Raw genomic sequence first — 19,742 nt, forward strand, 5'->3', positions numbered from 1 at the left:
CTTTTTGTCTTAGAGAACGTTAGTTCTCTGAGGCAAATCTCATATTTGCTTTTAGTTTGTTTTTTTTTTTTTTTTTTTTTATGCCCAGGTGTTCCAGATTAGGGTACATCCCATTCAATCCCGAGATCGAGCGTTCTTTCCATAGATAGAAAAATCTCTACCAGCAAATCCTGGAGGATTCCGGTGATAATAATAATAATCACCGCGATCCTCCAACTCATTCTAGCGATTCAGAGGTATCATCAGACGCAGAATCAGAGATGGCGGTTCCAAAGAAGCTTAGTGATTACTCACAACCAAAGCTTTTAGATTTTGCACATCTCACTCCCACTCCGGCTCTTGATGGGGTTTAATTCGAAATTAAACCTCAATTTATAACGATGATAGAGAGGAAGCAATTTAGTGGAGCTAAGGGTAAAGACCCGAATCTTCACATTGCCGACTATTGTCAATATTGTAATACCATCAGGCAAGCCGGGGTCACGCAAGACCAAATCAGGGAGATTCTCTTTCCCTTCTCTTTAACTGGAAAAGCTAAATTGTGGTTTAATGGCTTAAATAGAACTGCACTTGGTATAACTGACTGGGATACTCTGGTTTTGAATTTTTATAATAAGTATTATCCTACAGAGAGAACAGCCGTACTATGGACTGCGATTCAGATTTTTGCCCAAGAAGCCGATGAATCCTTATATGAGGCTTGGGAGAGGTTCAAGGAGTTACAAAGAGAATGCCCCCACCATAATTTAGCACAATGACAGTTAATCCAAGCCTTTTACAATGGCATTGGAAATTCTTCTAGAATAATTCTAGATTCTGCAGCCAGTGGGAGATTTATGAATCTTAATGTTGATGATGCAGGTCAGGTTATTGAAGACATGGCGATACACAATTCCCAATATGGGAATCCTAGAGGATTTTCTAACAAGGGGAAACATAGTGTTGACTCTGTATCCTTTTTGCAAGCTCAACTGACCTCTATATGCCAAAAATTAGATAATCTTAGCACTGCTAATGTAGCTAATGTTTCTGCAATTAATAATAATTCTAATGAGGCTTTCTGTGAAAATTGTGGTATTTTAGGTCATTGGGAACAAGATTACAGGAGCTCCGTGGAGCAAGTTAATGCCTTTCAAGCTTATAGGCAGAATAACCCATACTCCAACACCTACAATCCTGGGTATCGGAATCATCCGTACCTTTCCTACTGGAGTACCAACGTTCAAAATCCACCACCATAAGAACCACAGGCGCCACAGCAACAGCAGCAGAAATATTACCATCCCAATGCTGGCCAGAAGAACGAACCACAACAACCCTCCTCATCTTCCGACCCTTCTTTGGTGGAAATTAGAACGATGTTGGTTAACATGCAGAAGCACATGGAGAGTAGAGATGCGATAATTGATTCAATTCTAGCGCACAATAAAATTGTAGATAATCAAATTGCGCAACTTTTCGCTACTCTACAAGCCCGCTAACAGGGAGCTCTACCGGCACAGCCGACCAGGCCTACGGATCAAGCCTATGCAATTACTCTAAGGAGTGGTTCAAACTATGAAGGGCCCTCTATGCCCATATTTGATGAATCTGATTTATTAAATTATGCTAATCTTGATTCCGTTAAACCAAACAATGTAGTTAATAGCCCTGCAGGGCTAAAGGATAGTACTAACATATCTAATTCTACATTGTAGGGTACTACTCCAGAGAAGGTGGCTACTCCAAACAAGAGCAACAATGCTCAAAAGCCAATTGTCAAACTTCCATTCCCCAATCGTCACTTGAAGACAAATTTGGATAAGCAGTTTGGTAAGTTCCTGGAGATGGTAAAAGATTTGAAGGTAACAATTCCCTTCACTGAATTAATCATACAAATTCCTTCATATGCAAAATTTATGAAAGAAATATTGACAAGGAAAAGGTCTATTAGTGAGGTAGAGATAGTAGCTTTAACTGCTGAGTGTAGTGCCGTACTTCAAAATAAGTCTCCACCTAAATTAAAAGATCCGGGTAGTTTTTCTATCCCTTGTCATATAGGCAATCTAATGATTGATAATGCATTGTGTGATTTGGGTGCTAGCGTTAGTGTCATGCCATTATCTGTGTGTTCCAAGTTAAATATGGGTAAATTAAAAGCTACCAATATAACTCTACAAATGGCCGACCTTTCTTTCAAATACCCCTTAGGTGTTTTAGAGGATGTCCCCGTTAGAGAGGTAAATTTTATATACCTGTTGATTTTGTTGTTCTTGATATGGCTGAGGATATGCAAACCCCAATTATTTTGGGTAGACCATTCCTTAACACTGCAGGAGCAATCATAGATGTGAGAAGTGGTAAGTTAACACTATCAGTAGGGGATGATAAAATTGTTTTCAATCTTAATAATACCCCTAAAAGCCCCATGACAGAGGAGAAATGTTTTAGTGTTAATGTGGTTGAGAATTATTCTAACAAGCCCAAAGCTCTTGAAAAAGATCCCTTGGAGGTGGTATCTTGTGTTGCATCCTTTTCAGATGAGATAGACAAATGGCAGAAGGAAGTAGATGCAATAGAAAGAGCCCTCTACATTTTTGGTCTTGGTTTTGAGGACGAAAAGGTGGAATCAATCAAGCAAGTTGTGCGATTTGAGCCTACGGTAAGTATTCCGCCAGATCGAGTTGCAAGTGTTGAATGCAATGACAATTTGAAGCAACCCTCGATCAAAGAAGGATCTTTAGTGCGTAGCATTGAAGACCTCCCATTCCAAGTCAAGGAGGATCCACCAGACAAAGTGAATTGGCTTCCCACAGGGCATGTCAAGAAACCGCGTTGCAGCCAAAACGCCGCTAGACTGGGTGAGAAACCGCCCGATCAAGCGTTAGGCCAAGGATCCTAATTGTTGTACCTTGTAAGAAGGTCGTGCGGGACCTAAATAAACCAGCGCTTTGCGGGAGGCAACCCGTATTTTTAATGCTTTTTAGACTAGTTTTTCTTTCCTTTTCTTATGAGAGGAGAGATGAGGGAATTTAATGAGTTTTATGAGTGCCTATACAGGTTTAAAGGTAAAGAGTTAGCCAAAATTTGAAGCAAAGAAGAAAGTGAGAAACTCGACAATTGGCCTCGGGCCCGACCGGGCGAAGTCTGCCCGATCGGGCGCGAGAGCTAGGTCCAAAAAGTGAGTATTTTCGCCCGACCGGGCGATGGGCGCCCGACCGGGCGCGAAACTCGTCGCATACAGAAAACTTTGTCCGCCCGATCGGGCAAGCCTCGCTCGACCGGGCGCGAGAAGAGGCAAAAATTCGAGCGTAAAATCGCCCGATCGGGCGAAGGGTGCTAACCGGGCGCGAGAATTGAAGGAAATCGAGCGTTTAGATCGCCCGATCGGGCGAATGCTGCCCGACCGGGCGCGAGAGCTGTACGAATTTTCCAAATTAGATCGCCCGACTGGGCGATCCCCCGCTTGACTGAGCGCGACGCCTCGACTTCTCCTTCTTCTTCTTTCTTCGTCCCTTTTTCTCATTTCATTCTACTACCTCCATAACTTTCTCTCTCTAAACTCAAATTCTCTCTACCTTCTCTCTAAGATTTATTCTCCAATTCTCACCCAAATCCAAAACTTTTTACATATTTGTAATCCCCTCATCATCCTCTACATTTTCATATAAAAATTTTCAGATTTCATTCAAATAAATTTTTATACCCATTTCTACCATGGCATCAAAGAGGGCTCAGTCTATTTTCGGTAGGAGCTTCAGTTCGAGGGAGGAATATGACCCGGATTTGCAACTCCTGTACTGGCCGACAATCCGTATTGCTAGCCGAGAGCAAAAGGAGCGGCTAGAACACTTAATCGGGCGTGAGGTAATTCCTTCTCGGTGGTTACACCGCCCTACTTTAGAATCATTTGGTTTGTATGATTTTGTAAAACGATTTTTAAATGACATTGGCATGAGAAAATTTGTTGATATGCACTATCCTACATTCCGAGAAATAACTTGTGAATTCCTGTCTTCTTTACAAATTTTAAGTAGTAGAAATGGGCCGAATTTAATTTTTAGGTTGTACAATAGGAATATTAGTTTAACTTATGTAGAATTTTGTAAATTATTTGAATTAAATTCTGAATTACCTCACCAATGGCATGCGGACTATAAAATGGGTGACATATATCATGCTTTGACTGGTTTGCCTACTCCTGACCCCTAACATGATAGTACCAAACCTATTCATCACCCTGTCCCAAAAATCTGGCAAAGATTTGCGGGTTTGTGTTTTTTAGGTAGGAACGAGCCCCATAATGCCCAAACTAACGAACTAGCTGTCATAGGACACTATGTGTATGGGTTCGGGAAATTGAACATAGGTAGGTTGATTATTCACCATCTGAGTAGGCATGCCACGGCCAGCACCACATCAAAAACCCCCATCTGTTTAGGAAGCCTTATCACTCGAATAGCAGTGAAAAAGGCTGGTTTTGTAGTAGATGGACCCCACCAACTGACCAACCATGGACCAGATACCTATATGACTGCTAGGTATTTTGAGGAGTTGGGGTGGGTACGACCGGATAGCGAGCAGACACCCTTCTGGTGTATTAGGACTGGGAGCGAGAAACCTTTTCCCATCTTTCCCCTACCTAGTCCTGACTTGACCGCCTTTCCCCCAGGGCAACCATCCTATACATATGATCTTTTAGTTGCCAACGCTAGGGAGCAAGCACCACCACCACCAGTACCACCACCCCAGGCTCAGCCTCAGCCCGAGGTGGCTTTCTCTCCACCTCGCATGTCTCACTCCGTCCCTCATGTTGACTCTGACCCAGTTTAGGACCTTCAGAGTATAGGTCAGGCCTTAGGACGTATCGAGCATTCCCATACTGACCTTAGGAGGATGGTAGGCTCCATAGACCAGAGGTTAGGGTACCTAGAGAGGAACCAGGGTAGAGCTCTCTACCCTATGTACGATGATTATGCTCGTCGGGGCAACATTCCCGGCGACGCTATTCACCCTGACTAGTTTTAGCCTCCACCCCAGGGATACGATAGGGATCCCACTGCCCATGGTATTTACACTGACTATTCTTCATTCCATGGGTACGACCAGGAAATTCCTTTCGGGGGACCGGGAAGGGGGGAGTTTTCATGCTGATTATTTTGGTGGTAGCTCTTCTGGTGCAGGTGGCGGTGGAGGTGCAGGTTTCGGCTCGATGAATGAGGATGATCAAGACTAGCTATGTTGGGCTGGTTCCCGAGCTAATGAGGACATTGTCTAATTATGGCTTGGGGGAGATTTTGGATTTGGTATATTTCTTTTTCTCTTTTCTTTTATTTTTGGTGTGTTTTCTTAGGGTAGATTTATTGCTTTCTAGGTTACTTTTATTGCTTTCTTATATATGAAAAATAAAAAATAAAAAAAATTGAAAAATAAAAAAATCCAAAAATACGTTCTAATGAATTGTAAATCATGCTTCCCTGTGCCCCTTACTTGAGAAAATTGTTTTGATCCTTGGTATATGATGATAAGCATTGTGGATTAGTTGATCATGATTTGATGTTTGATTGCCTTGAAACCTTAACATGCGTCAATTTTTCCCAACTACTTGTGAATATAGTGCTTGAATAATTGATTTGGTTAGGAATGTGTGTTAGTTCCTGGTATGTCAATGAATTTGAGTATTGGTTTGCAACTATAAGTAATGTTTGTATGATTCATTATTATGCACATTGTGGAGGACGAAGGCATTTGTTCTTTTAGGTAGCCTCCAGATGATTGTAGATACATTTGTTCCCTTCTTGATACCCATGTTGTTGCCTTGACTTTTTGTTGTTTTATTAGCCACATTACGAGCCTATTTTGCCCCATTGGTTACTAGTCCCAAGCTTGGCTTGGGGGAGCTATTAGTGAGTGAGGTGAGGGAGTTTGTAGTGTGCTTATTATTTGCACAATCTGGGTGGGTTTTTGAGAAGTTGTTTTGTTTTTGATCATGTTTATTTTTGATGAGTTTGAGAGTTATATTTTCTTGGAAAAATAAAGCATGGTGTTATGAAAAAAAAAAAGAGAAGTTCAAGAAAAAAAAGGGAAATTCTCAATGGTGAACTCCACTTTCTCCATTTTACAAGTGGTAAACAATCTTAAAATTTATTATCAATGGTAAACCTCACTTATAATTAATAATCAAATGGTAACCTTAATTATAATATAATCTGATTATTTAACCATGGTTAACACTTTAAAATAAACTTTAAAAAAAAATATCTGAAATTACATTACAGCCCTTATTTACTTCCCTTCAACCAATTATGTCAAATCAAACATAAACCCATTGTCTTCCTCATTCAGATTTCATAGAATTCGAATGTTGTTCATCAACTATTTCATTTTAAAGCTCAAATTTTTCATATATTCGTGGGAAAAAATAATTGGGTAAAAATTATCGAGTGTTAAACCCTTGTTTTTAGAGGTGACAGATTATTCTGGACTGAAATTTAGGGCAATTTTTAAGAGAATTGGGGGAATTCAGTGCGAGTAAATTGCGCAAGTTTGGGGCATAATTCTGGATTGTTAGGCATCAAAGCGAAGTAAAATTGCGATCTTTGTTGCAAATTTATCAACTTGTTCTTGAATCAAAGTCAGGTATGTGTTTTTATGCTTAAAATTGCACTATCCCCTGTTTTATGGTTTCGTATGGTTGATGTTTGTATAAGTTGCTACTTATGCTTGTTTATTGTCAAATCTAGATTATGCATTGATAAACTCTTTTATTTCATGTTGTAAATGTGTTAATTTTATGCAGTTGTTGTGAAAATGATTGTATGGTTTGGTGGTAATTTAAGTGTTGTTGTTTTTGTTTGTGTTTGTGATTGATGCAGAATGGCTGATAATATAGTGTTACAATTTCAATTTCTTGGTGTTGATGTGACTATTTTGGTTGAGGATATTGATAAGGTTAATCTAATAGACCTAATTACTGAATATTGGGAGAAGGCAAAGGCAAACAATATTGAAACCCCTAATCACCCCACATTCCAATATGTGTACAAGATGAAGCATGTGTCACTTCAAAATGATAATGATTTGATGAAAGTTGTAGAATCTGCTAGGTCTTTGATTAAGGGTAAGCAACAAATTGAAGTATCTGAAGTTGGTAAGGAGAAAATGATTCAGCCTGTAGCTGTTAGTCCTCTAGTTGTTGAGCCTAATAAGAAACTAACAACTAGGAAGAGAAAGATTCAGGCAGAAGAAAAAATTGTAGAAGCAGCAGTTGTGAGTAAGGAAGAGTTTGATAGGCATATGAGTACATTGGGCAATACACAAGGTATAGTTGAACCAGAAGTTCTTAATTATGATCCTGATGAAACATGGCCTGAAATGGAACAGAGATTAGAAGAAGAGGGTTTAGGTAGAGGTAGAGGTAGAGTGAGAGGCACTACAAGAAAACAGCAAAATTGCGACGGAAAAAGTTCGTCGTAACATATGTCAATTCCGTCGTAAAGTAGGGTTACGACGGAATTCCGTCGTAAATGGTCGTCGAAAAACCCTTTGTAGGAAAATGGCCATATTGCGATGGAATTTCCGTCGTAAACCTACTTTACGACGGAATTTACGACGGAAATAATATCGTCGGACTTGAAATCGGCCTTTATTGAAGATCCGTCGCAAGCTTCCGACGGAAACATTTCCGTCGCAACTTTTAATTTACGACGGAATTTTCTGTCGTAATTTATAATCCACGACGGAATTTTCTGTCGTAATTTATAATTTGCGACGGAAAATTCTGTCGGCAATATATGGTTTGCGACGGAATTTTCTGTCGCAAAATATAATTTGCGACGGAATTTTCTGTCGTAATTTATAATTTGCGACGGAATTTTCTGTCGCAAAATATAATTTACGACGGAAAATTCCGTCGCAAATTATATTTTGCGACAGAAAATTCCGTCGCAAACCATATATTGCCAACAGAATTTTCCGTCGCAAATTATAAATTACGACATAAAATTCCGTTGTAAATATATAGTTTGCGATGGATTTTCCGTCGTAAATAGAGAAATAGCATTTTCAAACCTGAATTTTTTCTGTAATTTTCTGCATTTTCAAACCTGAATTTTTTTAATGATAAATCGACAAAAAAAAACTAAATATTGAGTCCTGAAATTGTTGTTTTAAAAAAATTAATTACCGACCTACGAAATTATATTTATGTATATATATATAATAATTATGTCCTAGTACAAAAGATAGTCCACATTTTGGTATCTATACCAAACAAAAGCTAGGTTAGAGTGATTCTATGCTAGGCTAAATCTAGGCTACGCAATCGCCTGGAAACCCTGGCCTGCTCCACCACTACCCGGGTCGTCCCTAGGGTCTCGATGCTGAGGATGAATGGTGGAACATGAGTCGTTGTTGGTGAGACGACTCATCATCTCATCCATACTCTCCTTGTGTCTCCTCTCCATTTCAGCCATTCGGGCTTCCATTTGAGTTTGGAGAGCTTGCACCCTGTGTTCCATCTGGTCTTGCATTTGAGAAATGACAGACGGCGTGTATTGCTGTGAAGAACGGGAACCTCGACCCATCTGTTTGCCATAGTAGAGCTCTGCACTTTGGCCAAGTCCCTTCACACGCCCCTTCTTATTGCGCCCACCAACCGATTCCCAGTACAACTCATTGGGACTCTTCTGAACCCCCTGACTCCTTGTTTCTTCGAGTTTCTTCTGGTAGGTCTCCTACAAAATATTGAAGATAATAAAAAATATTGTTAAAAAAACAACCAACAATATAAGGTAAGGTTTCTTTCTTCTAACATTCCAATATCACATACTTTTAGGTGCCTAAGGATAGAAATAAAGAGAAATAAGCACATAAGTCAATTTTCGACCCTAACTCATCCAAAATCATCCAAATTTGGGCTATATGGCTAAAACCATGCCTATTTTCTAAGTTTTCAAGCAAATGGACTCGTTCTGTCTTCTAACATTCCAATATTACATACTTTTAGGTGCCTAAGGATAGAAATAAAGAGAAATAAGCACATAAGTCAATTTTCGACCCAAACTCATCTAAAATCATCCAAATTTGGCCTATATGGCTAAAACCATGCCTATTTTCTAAGTTTTCAAGCAAATGGACTCGTTCTTTCTTCTAACATTCCAATATCACATACTTTTAGGTGCCTAAGGATAGAAATTAAGAGAAATAAGCACTTATGTCAATTTTCGACCCTAACTCATCCAAAATCATCCAAATTTGGCCTATATGGCTAAAACCATGCCTATTTTCTATGTTTTCAACCAAATGTAAGGTTCTTTCTTCTAACATTCCAATATCACATACTTTGAAGTGCCTAAGGATAGAAATTAAGAGAAATAAGCACATATGTCAATTTTCGACCCTAACTCATCCAAAATCATCCAAATTTGGGCAATATGGCTAAAACCATGCCTGTTTTCTATGTTTTCAAGCAAATGGACTCGTTCTTTCTTCTAACATTCCAATATCACATGCTTTTAGGTGCCTAAGGATAGAAATTAAGAGAAATAAGCACATATGTCAATTTTCGACCCTAACTCATCAAAAATCATCCAAATTTGGGCTATATGGCTAAAACCATGCCTATTTTCTATGTTTTCAACCAAATGTAAGGTTTCTTTCTTCTAACATTACAATATCACATACTTTTAGGTGCATAAGGATAGAAATTAAGAGAAATAAGCACATATGTCAATTTTCGACCCTAACACATCCAAAATCATCCAAATAAGCATATAATGAGTTCTACTTTGCTAATTTGCCATATATCAACTCATATAATAAGTGTTTACCGCAATCCTTTTTGCTTTGTTGTTGGCAGCCACTTAGCCTTTTCCAGGCACTTCCTTGAAGTGTGTCTTCAAGAAAAGATCATGGGCATTTGGTAATTGGCCTTTGTTTTTTGCAGCCTTTATATATACATGCAGAAAATCAATGAAAACATGTTAGCCCACCAAAATTCATTAATAGACAAATGACTTAATTGTTACTGGACATATTGTAGGAACCTTACCATCCTTTTAGCATGTTGTGCAGATGACATTGAACCTTGAAAGTGGGTCGGTTCAACGACATTTTCCATGGATCCGCCTCTTCGGTTCTTCTTGTTTTGTTCCGACCGCTTCTTATATTCTGGATCGGTGGCAACAATTTGCATCATGGCTTCGTGGACATCCTTATTAAGCCATCTTGGTCTGCGACCATTCAGCCTGTGTGTGATGTTGTAGAACGTGTCACGTAGGCGATTTGCAAACTTTTCTTCGAAAGTGTCCTTCACTTGGTTGTTTAACTCAGGTGCCCACTTGAATTTTTTCTACAAATCAAGAAAATGTCTTTATTACAAAATTCAACTCCATCAATATAATTTATAAAACATGTATTATGTTAGGTTAAAGTTATCATACGTTGAACAAGTTCCAAAAGTGCTCTCTCGAATCTTCATCAACCTCTCCATAATTCTTCCAAGGCTCAACATAGTAGCTGGTTAGCGAGTCGGAGAGCACATTCTTCACCGGGATATCATCAAACCTATAATAAAGGATAGACATTCATGTAAGTAGATAATCAACAAAAAGTGAACAAAACATGGTTAAAGTAATACAAATTCACTTTATCAAAGTAAATATGAATTTAAGGATATTTCATTATACAAATACATACGCACCAAAGTGAGGAAGGGTCCAACTCTAGCAAGTCATTAGGATGCGGGTCCTGTAGCTCCTGTTCCTGTTGCTCCAGTTGCCCTTGTACATGCCTAGGAATCTGTCTTCGATTAACGATTTCTTGAGAGGCCCCCAAATCATGTGCCTCCTCTTCCTCCATTGACTCATCCTCGTCAACACGTACAACCTGAGATTTCCCCTTAGTCTTTCTCCTCTTGGACGTTTCTCCTTTATTTCCTCCTCCCATGATGACCACCTGAAAAAGTTGTTAGTACCATGATCACACATTGTAAATTCATAAATTAGATCCATAAGACATTAAAATAATAAAATGAGACCAAAAATGTAATGCAATATTACAAGTCCGAGTAGTCATTAAAAACTAAACATTCGAAGACAATAGTTAAAGGAGTAACTACATATTCTCCTCTTCATTACTCTTATCACTACTACCACTATCATTATCACTATCATTATTACTATCACTAGTTTCATCTAAAAATACATCGATGTCTTCTTCGTCACTGTCACTGGAGCCAATGCTTTCTTCTTCTTCTTCATCGCTTGAGATAATAAAGCCATCGTCATCATCATCATCACTATCAAGTTCATAGTCTGGAATGTCATTTGGTGGACAAAGCGTTGAATGTTCTTGTGGTGAAGGACCATGCAAAAACTCTAAATCCACCGGAGCATCAATCACCGACCTTGCTTGAGTTCTAAATACAGCCCACCATTGAACCCGATCACGTTTAAGGCTAGGGTAAGATGCATAATACACTTGAGACACTTGGTAAGATAAGACAAATGGATCATACTTGGGATACTTCTTAGTACGATTTACTTCGACAAGCTTGTATTGTTCATGAATGTTCATTCCTTTACCACAATCCATCCAACTACAACTAAACAAAATATTCTTGTACTCTTTTTCGGGACCGGTGTAGACAAGTTCAATTATGTCGTTTAAAATGTCAAAGTACTCTCCACCGTCCTCACTTGAGACACACACCCCGTAATTCATCGTAGATTTGTGTTTGCCATAGGACTGTGTGTGGAAATTAAAGCCACCGACAAATATCTGGTTCCAAGTTCAAACACGCTTGAAAGGCCTCATAGACAATGCTCGCAACACATCGGAACTTGGTTTTTGTTCTCTCACCTATAACCGTTACGAATACAAGCGTCACACTAATTGAAATGAAATATATTATATTATATTATCACAAATTAATCGATATGCAATGAGCACGTTCGAGTTCCTTGTCATCTAAATACCGAGTTTTACCCAAATTTGACACACGACCCTTATCCACCGTGAACAGCTCTGGGATTTCATCGTTGTCAGTCGGGGATTCCACATCAGCATTCACATTTCGACCTAGATCTCGTGTTTTTGTGTCAACTGAGGGCTGAAAGTAATTGGAGCAGAAGTTTGATATCTCTTCAGTGAGATAAGCGTTGCATATGAAACCTTCAACACGAGCCTTATTACCAATTTTTCGTTTCAGGTGATTGAGGAACCTGTAATTATGTTTATGTAGCCGTAGAAGTATAAGTAACGAAAAGCAATGAAAGAGATGAAAGTAAGAGTTGAGAAAGGACCTTTGATTTACCTTTCGAAAGGATACATCCACCGATATTGAACAGGTCCACATAACTTGCCCTCATATGGAAAATGAATTGGTAAATGCTCCATGGAGTTGAAGAAAGATGGGGGGAAAACCTTCTCAAGCTTGCACAGGATCTCAGCTATGTTTTTTTCCAATCGCTCCATGTCGCTAACTGTAATTGTGTAGCAACATAAATCGCGAAAGAATTGGCTTATCTCTGTAATTTCATTCCATATATGGGTAGGGAGCAATTCTCTCAAAGCAGTGGGCAACAACCTCTCCATGAACACGTGACAATCATGACTTTTCATTCCATGTAACTTACCTGATTGCAAATCAACGCATCGGCTCAAATTGGAAGCGTAACCATCAGGAAACCGCAGCTGTTTGACCCACTCACACAAAACCTTTCTCTGAGACTTGTCAAGAGCAAATGGAGCCTTTGGCATGAATTCTTTTCCTCTATCATCCTCTTGAAGATGTAGCTGGGGCCGTTTACAGTATTTAGCAATGTCATTCCGAGCTGATGGCGTGTCATAAGAAAGCTTTTTCACGTCCATTATAGTGTGAATCAACTGATCAAAAAAGTTTTTTTCAACGTGCATGACATCAAAGTTGTGACGAACAAGCAGATGTTTCCAATATGGAAGGTCCCATAGAGTGCTTTGCTTGAACCACCCTTTTTTTGCATTCTTGAGACGTTTCAGTGCCTCGGGGCCATCTGTTGCTTTCGGGAGGTTTTTCACACATTCCCAAAGTTCCTCTCCTGACATGATGTGAGGTGGTGAACCCTTTTCGACTTTGTTTTTACAAAATGCATTTTTACTATTTCGAAAAGGATGAATTGTCGGAAGGAATTGACGATGGCAGTCAAACCAAGAAACCTTACCACCATTTTCGAGCCAAAATGCTTTGCTTTTCTCCATGCAATATGGACAAGCCTTCTTACCGGCTGTGGTCCAACCAGATAACATACCATAAGCCGGGAAGTCACTAACGGTCCATAAGATGGCTGCTCGAAGATTGAAATTTTGTTTTCTCGAAATATCGTAAGTATTTGCCCCAACTTCCCACAACTGTTTCAACTCGTGTATGAGCGGTTGCATGTAAACATCCAAGTTGCCCTTAGGGTTTTTAGGACCAGGAACGAGTAACGAAAGAAACATGAACTATCTTTTCATACACATTGACGGAGGCAAGTTATAAGGGGTCAAAATGACAGGCCAACATGAATACTGTCCCCCAAACTGACCATGTGGAGCAAATCCATCCGTACATAGGCCAAGTCGAACATTACGAGGTTCAGAGGCAAACTCAGGAAAGCAACTATCTAGGTGTTTCCACGCTTCACTATCGCTAGGGTGTGCCATTGTGCCTTGAACTCGAGGAATTTTAGCATGCCATGTCATTTCCTCACAAATGTTTTTAGTTGCAAAAAGCCTTTGCAACCTAGGTGTGATAGGGAAATAAAATAGAACATTCAAAGGCACTAAGGTACCTTTAGAAGTCTTCTTGTATCGGTCGCTGCCACACACCCTACATGTAGATAATTGAGCATCATCTTTCCAAAACAACATACATCCTTTCGGGCATGCATGAATCTTTTCATGGGGCAGCTCTAACCCCTTAACAATTTTCTTAACCTCATAGAATGTCTCAGCCATGTGGTTGTTGTTAGGAATCGCTTCATTAACCAAAGAAGCAAATCCATCAACACATCTGTGCGACAAATTATACTCACACTTTAGGCTAGTGATTCTAGAAGCCATCTCTAACACAGACAATGAACTCCCTTCGTATAACGGTTGTTCAGAAGCCCTTAACAAATCAAAAAATGGCTTGGCTTGTGCATTAGGCTCCTCCTCTAATGAAACAGGTGGCTCTTCGGAATGGCCTTGATCTTGAGACTGACCAAAGGCATCCAAAACCATTTCACGATATTCATTTGACTGCCTTCTACGAGTTCCTGGAAACCCTTCCCCATGACACATCCACTCATAGTAATTAGGTAAAAAACCGCTGCGATACAAATGAAGTTTGACCGTATCTGGATCCCAAAGGCGTTTGTTTTTGCATTTAAAACATGGACACCTAACTTCATTCGGGTTGCTACTCTCGGGATGATCTTCCACATATTTAAAGAATTCATCTACCCCCTTCAAGAACGCAGGATTAATAGAATTCCCAACCTTCCTTTCGTACATCCAGCTACGTTCTTTTCGTTTCATGATTACAAGTTCTACACAACTAACACATATGCCATTAATCACATTAGTCATAAAGCACAATATATATTCATTATAGATCAAACTGTTATGGAAATGCAAATGAGAAGAGAAATGATTTCCAAGGGTCCTTATCACTCCAACCTAACCCATCCTTGTACGTTCAATCTCACTAGTGAATGTATGCCAGAATTTCAATTCTATGGAAAATCCGACAGCATCTCCCTACAGTTCCCCAAGTACACAATATAGGCGATTAGAAACATCTATATATGTACCTAGAGAACATTGTAGAGAAATGACAAGCAAGGATCTTCCTTAGAATTAAAACAAAGGAATGCATTCACCACCTAAGTGAGAATAAACGTACAAGGACAGTCCCAACCGGGGACTATTCAAGACATACTCCTAATGTGTATGCCTTGAACGGGTATCTAGGCATATGATTATGCAAATAATTTTTTTAAAGATATTAAAACTAAACTAACATACAAAAAATTATACAAATATATCATAATTAAACTTAACATAAACAAACATATCATAAAACCATAACATTAATATAAACAAATCAAACCAAACAAAACCAAACTAAACTAACATATCATAATATTAAATATAGTAACATGCATTATAAAAAATTAAACTTAAGTAAGAAACATTATATTAAACTAAACAAAACTAAACTAGATTATAATGAACTAAAGTAATCTAACATACATCATATTAAACAAAACAAACAAAACGTACCTAAAGTTTCATAATATTAAACTAATCTAATATACTTTAGTAAAACTAAACTAAATTAAACCACATTATATTAAAATAAACTAAACTAAAGTTTCATAATATTAAACTAATCTAATATACTTTAGTAAAACTAAACTAAATTAAACCACATTATATTAAAATAAACTAAACTAAACTAACATACTTACAAAAAAGTAAACTACACTAAACTAAACTAACATACTTACAAAAAAAAAGTAACTAAACTAAACTAACACACATTATATTAGAATAAACTTAACGAAACTAAGTTATGTTAAACAAAACCAAACATAACTAACATATATGCGTTATATTAGGGTTTGTAATGTGACTAACCTTTAGATCTGCACTTCTTTTTGACAATTAAACCATCTAATTGTACAAATCCTACATACAAAATATTTCAAAAAAATAATTAAATTAAATAAATAAGGGTTTATTATTAAAAAAAAATTAAAAAAAAAAATTGGGGAAAGGACAACTTACCAACTGCTTCAGCCACGGCCAGGGAAGGGAGGAGGCCGGAGGCTGCGGTTGTGGTGGTCAAGGGAGGCTGCGGTTGTGGTGGTCAAGTCAGATTTGATTGTGTTTAAAAAAAACGAATAAAAAAAAAAGAAAACAAAAAACAAAAACAACTTACTGAATTTTAAGGGGGGAAGTAGCGTCGCCGGAAACAACCACGACCAGGTGGTTCAGTCACGGGTAGGGGACGGAGGTGCGCCGCATAGGCTGTGTTGTGGTGGTTAAATGTTAGCCGGTGGTGGTTTTTTTACAAAATTAAAAAAAAAAAAAAACTAATTTACGAAGGCAACACACTTACCTAGACGTGGCGGCGTCGCCGGAAACCACCAGGGTCGTTCTTCCTTCCTCGACGGCTCTCTCTTCCTCCTTCTCTTTCTCTTTCTCTTTCTCTTTCTCGTTCTCCTCTCTTTCTTTCACCCTTCTTTCTCTCTTTCGTTCTCGGCGGCGGGTGTGCATCGACGGCCGGTGTCACCGTCGCCGGCAGTTTAAGCGCCGCCCTCTACTTCTCTCTCCTTCTCTTTCTCTTTCTCTTTCTCTCTCTCCTTCTCTTTCTCTCTCTGCACCAATTTCGCGTTTCCCCCCTTTTTTTAGGTCAAGCCGAGTTTTGATTTTCAATATGAACACAGTTATTCCGACGGAAAAAAATTCCGTCGTAATATTAACATTTCGACGGAATATTCCGTCGTAAATATTTTTACGACGGAATATTCCGTCGGAAGTTTAATATTACGACGGAATTTTTTTTCGTCGGAAACTTTACGAGGGAAAATGCATCGTAAATCAAATTTTCCGTCGCTAAAGTTCGACGAAACGTTTTCCGTCGAAAATTTTAAAGTTTCCGACGGAATATCAGGTCCGTCGCAAGTTTTCCGTTGCTATTTAGCCTATTTCTAGTAGTGAGGGAGGGGCAGTGTGAGAGGGAGGGGCAGTATGAGGAAATGCATTGGAGTATTGGTTCAATATTTCCCCAACACCTTGGGAAGGTGAACAGTCTGAGCAACCTGGTGAAAGCCAACACCCAGAACATCAATACATACTCCCAGAAAATTTGATCATCCAAGACACACAAACTGAGCAACCTTCCTAACACATTGTACCCCCTATTCAGAATGTAGGAGGATTTAATGCTAGTAATAACAATGAATCTTCTAAGTCCTCTAGGGTTTCCACCTATTTCCAAAGGAGGGTGCCTAGAACTAGTGCTAGAAGAAAAGGTATCATTATTAGCAGTAGTACAAGTGGTGGTGAGAGTGATGTGAACACTATGCAGCCTAGTGAGAATAGATTAAGAGATGGCAGTGAGAATTTGAGAGTTGATGTAAGTTTGGGTGAAGATACTGCTGACACAACCTTGACAGTGTATGAAGATGATGAAGAGGATGGTGAATATCAATTCAATCCAAATGAGCAGTCTGAGGATATTGGTGATGGTGAGGACAGTGAGGGTTTTAGTGATGATGAAGAGCAGTTTATGGATGAATATGGACCTATTGTTCAGGATTCTTTTGATCCATTTGAGGAAGCAGATTTTGTGTGTGAGGATGATCAGGATGATTATTTGAGTAAACTGTATAACAATGGGGAAGTTTACAAGGATGAGGGGTTTGGTAAAATAGTTCTCAAGGAGTGGCAGCTTTTTGTTGATAAACAACACCTTAGAGATGTTGGTAGGGATTATTGTATACAGTGTGGGTTTGCTGTTGTTGTAGATTATGCTAGCACCAAAAGATATGCAGCAAGATGCTCAGACATTCACTGTAACTGGAGGGTGCATGCATCAATTTTGCCAGATAACACCACATGGGCAATCAAAAAACTTACTTCTCCAGAGCATACTTGCCAGGGACTTGAGTCTAGGAATCCAATGGTGAATGTAAGGTGGGCTACTAGAGTGTTGATGGATGATATTAGGGCAAACAATGATATCCCAGCTAAGTCCTTGAATGAGCTGTTGTGGAAAAGATATGGTGTTGACATGGCACAGAGCACATTGTACAGAGTTAGGTCACAAGCTTTAATAGAAATTCATGGTGGACATGATGAGTCATACAAGTACTTTCCAATGTACTATGATATCATTAGGGAGCTCAACCCAAATTCTGTTGCACATGTTGTTTGGACTAGAGCTGAACCTGAAAGGCCTCTACAGTTTAGCAGCATCTTCATTGCATTTCAAGCTGCATTGGATGGGTTGAAAGCAGGGTGTAGAAGCTTGATTAGAGTAGATGGGGCACACCTTAAAGGGAATTATGGTGGTGTGTTGCTCTCTGCAGTAGCCATGGATGGAAATAATGAAATTTTTCCAGTTGCATGGGCAATTGTGGGAGCTGAAAATGTTGACAGCTGGAAATTCTTCCTTTGGCACCTGAAGAATGCTTTACAAGATTCTGGAAGAGGAGATGAATGGTGCATACTTTCTGACAGACAAAAGGTAACAATGCTACATTGGTTTAAAGATATGTGTTTTTTTATCATGATGCTAATATTATTGCTTGTGTGTAGGGTATTGATCCAGCTCTAACTGAAATCTAGCCTAAGGTGGGGAGGAGGTACTGTTGCAAGCATTTGGTTAAAAACTTCAAAGGCCAATTTCCTGGCTTGCTTATGTTTCAGCTATTTTGGAAAGCTGCTGGGGCATACAACCCTTTTACATTCAAGAAAGCAATGAAAGCTTTACAGAAGGCAAATCCACTTGCCTTGGTTTGGCTTGCAGAACTAGGCCCACAGTCAACTTGGACAAAGCATGCATTCAATCCAGCCATCAAGAATGACATCAACAAATCAAACTTTGTAGAAAGCTTCAATTCTACTCTAGGGGTGGATAGATGCAGACCTGTGTTAACCTTGCTTGAAGGTAATATTATTGATAAAAAATGGTTAATTGTGAAACTATAACAAAGGCTAATATATATTCTGTACCTTGTATGTAGGTATAAGTAGGTTAACTATGGTAAGAATGGCAACTAGGAAGGAGGCTTGTGAAACATGGGTTGATGATTTCTGTCCTAACATAATGAAAAGAATTCAGGTTATCAGGCTTGAGTCTAGGTCATGTAAATGCTTGAAATCTGGTGATGGATTATTTGAAGTATTAGATGGCAGATCTGTGCTTGCTGTTAACCTAAATGACAAAACATGTGTGTGTAATGCATGGCAATTATCTGGATTGCCTTGCAAACATGCAATGAGGGCAATTTTGCACTCACATGATGACCCAAGGAAGTATATAAGTGAGTGGTATTCAGTCCAAAGGTACAAGCTCACATATGCACACAGCATCAAAGTTATACCAGCAATGGCCTGACAGCACATATGAAGAGATTGGACCACCACCAATGAAGAGAGGGATTGGAAGGCCTGCTAGGAACAGAAGGAGAGAAGAAGGGGAGCAGGCTAAGGGGAAAAGGTCTAAGACTGTGAAATGTAGCAAGTGCCAACAGTTTGGGCACAATGCACAAACATGTCAAGGTTGACTCACTAGGAAAGAAAAGGCCAAAATTGGACACACCCCAAAGCAAGCTTCAAAGCTGGCCAAAACTGGAGCAACCTCGAAGCAACCTCCAAAGACAAGGAAAGGAGTCAGTCTAAGCCAATCTGAGCCAGCTACTGTAGCATCTCCATCACAGCCACTAAGACAGTCACCTAGGACCAGGGCAAAGTCAAGAGTTTCAGCATCACAGCCTTGTTAAATTCAAGCATTTGGAAGTTTAGATGTAATGTATGGCTTTTTTTTGTAGTCAAACAATTGTAGGTAGCCAAATCCTGCCATGAACCTTTTTATTTTGGTTGTTTTATGAACAAGTATGGTTTCAGCATAATATATATGTTTATGTTCAATTATTTGAACAAGTTGTCATGTGATTATTTTTGCACAATTATATCTGTTTATGTTCAATTATTTGTGCTGTGAGTTTTGGTTGCAGTTCAAAGTG

The 19,742-nt window shown here is 39.0% G+C and overlaps 1 non-coding gene across 1 annotated transcript; it reads right to left on the reverse strand.

Annotated features, from left to right (window-relative positions):
- Positions 1 to 641: 641 nt before the first annotated feature.
- On the reverse strand, positions 642 to 748 carry LOC145607050 (small nucleolar RNA R71). Its single transcript, XR_014105491.1, has one exon. It is a non-coding gene; the product is annotated as a small nucleolar RNA R71 (small nucleolar RNA).
- Positions 749 to 19,742: the final 18,994 nt, after the last annotated feature.

This window comes from Chenopodium album, chromosome 2 (assembly GCF_948465745.1).
Source record: "Chenopodium album chromosome 2, dcCheAlbu1.1, whole genome shotgun sequence".
NCBI classification, from domain to species: domain Eukaryota; kingdom Viridiplantae; phylum Streptophyta; class Magnoliopsida; order Caryophyllales; family Amaranthaceae; genus Chenopodium; species Chenopodium album.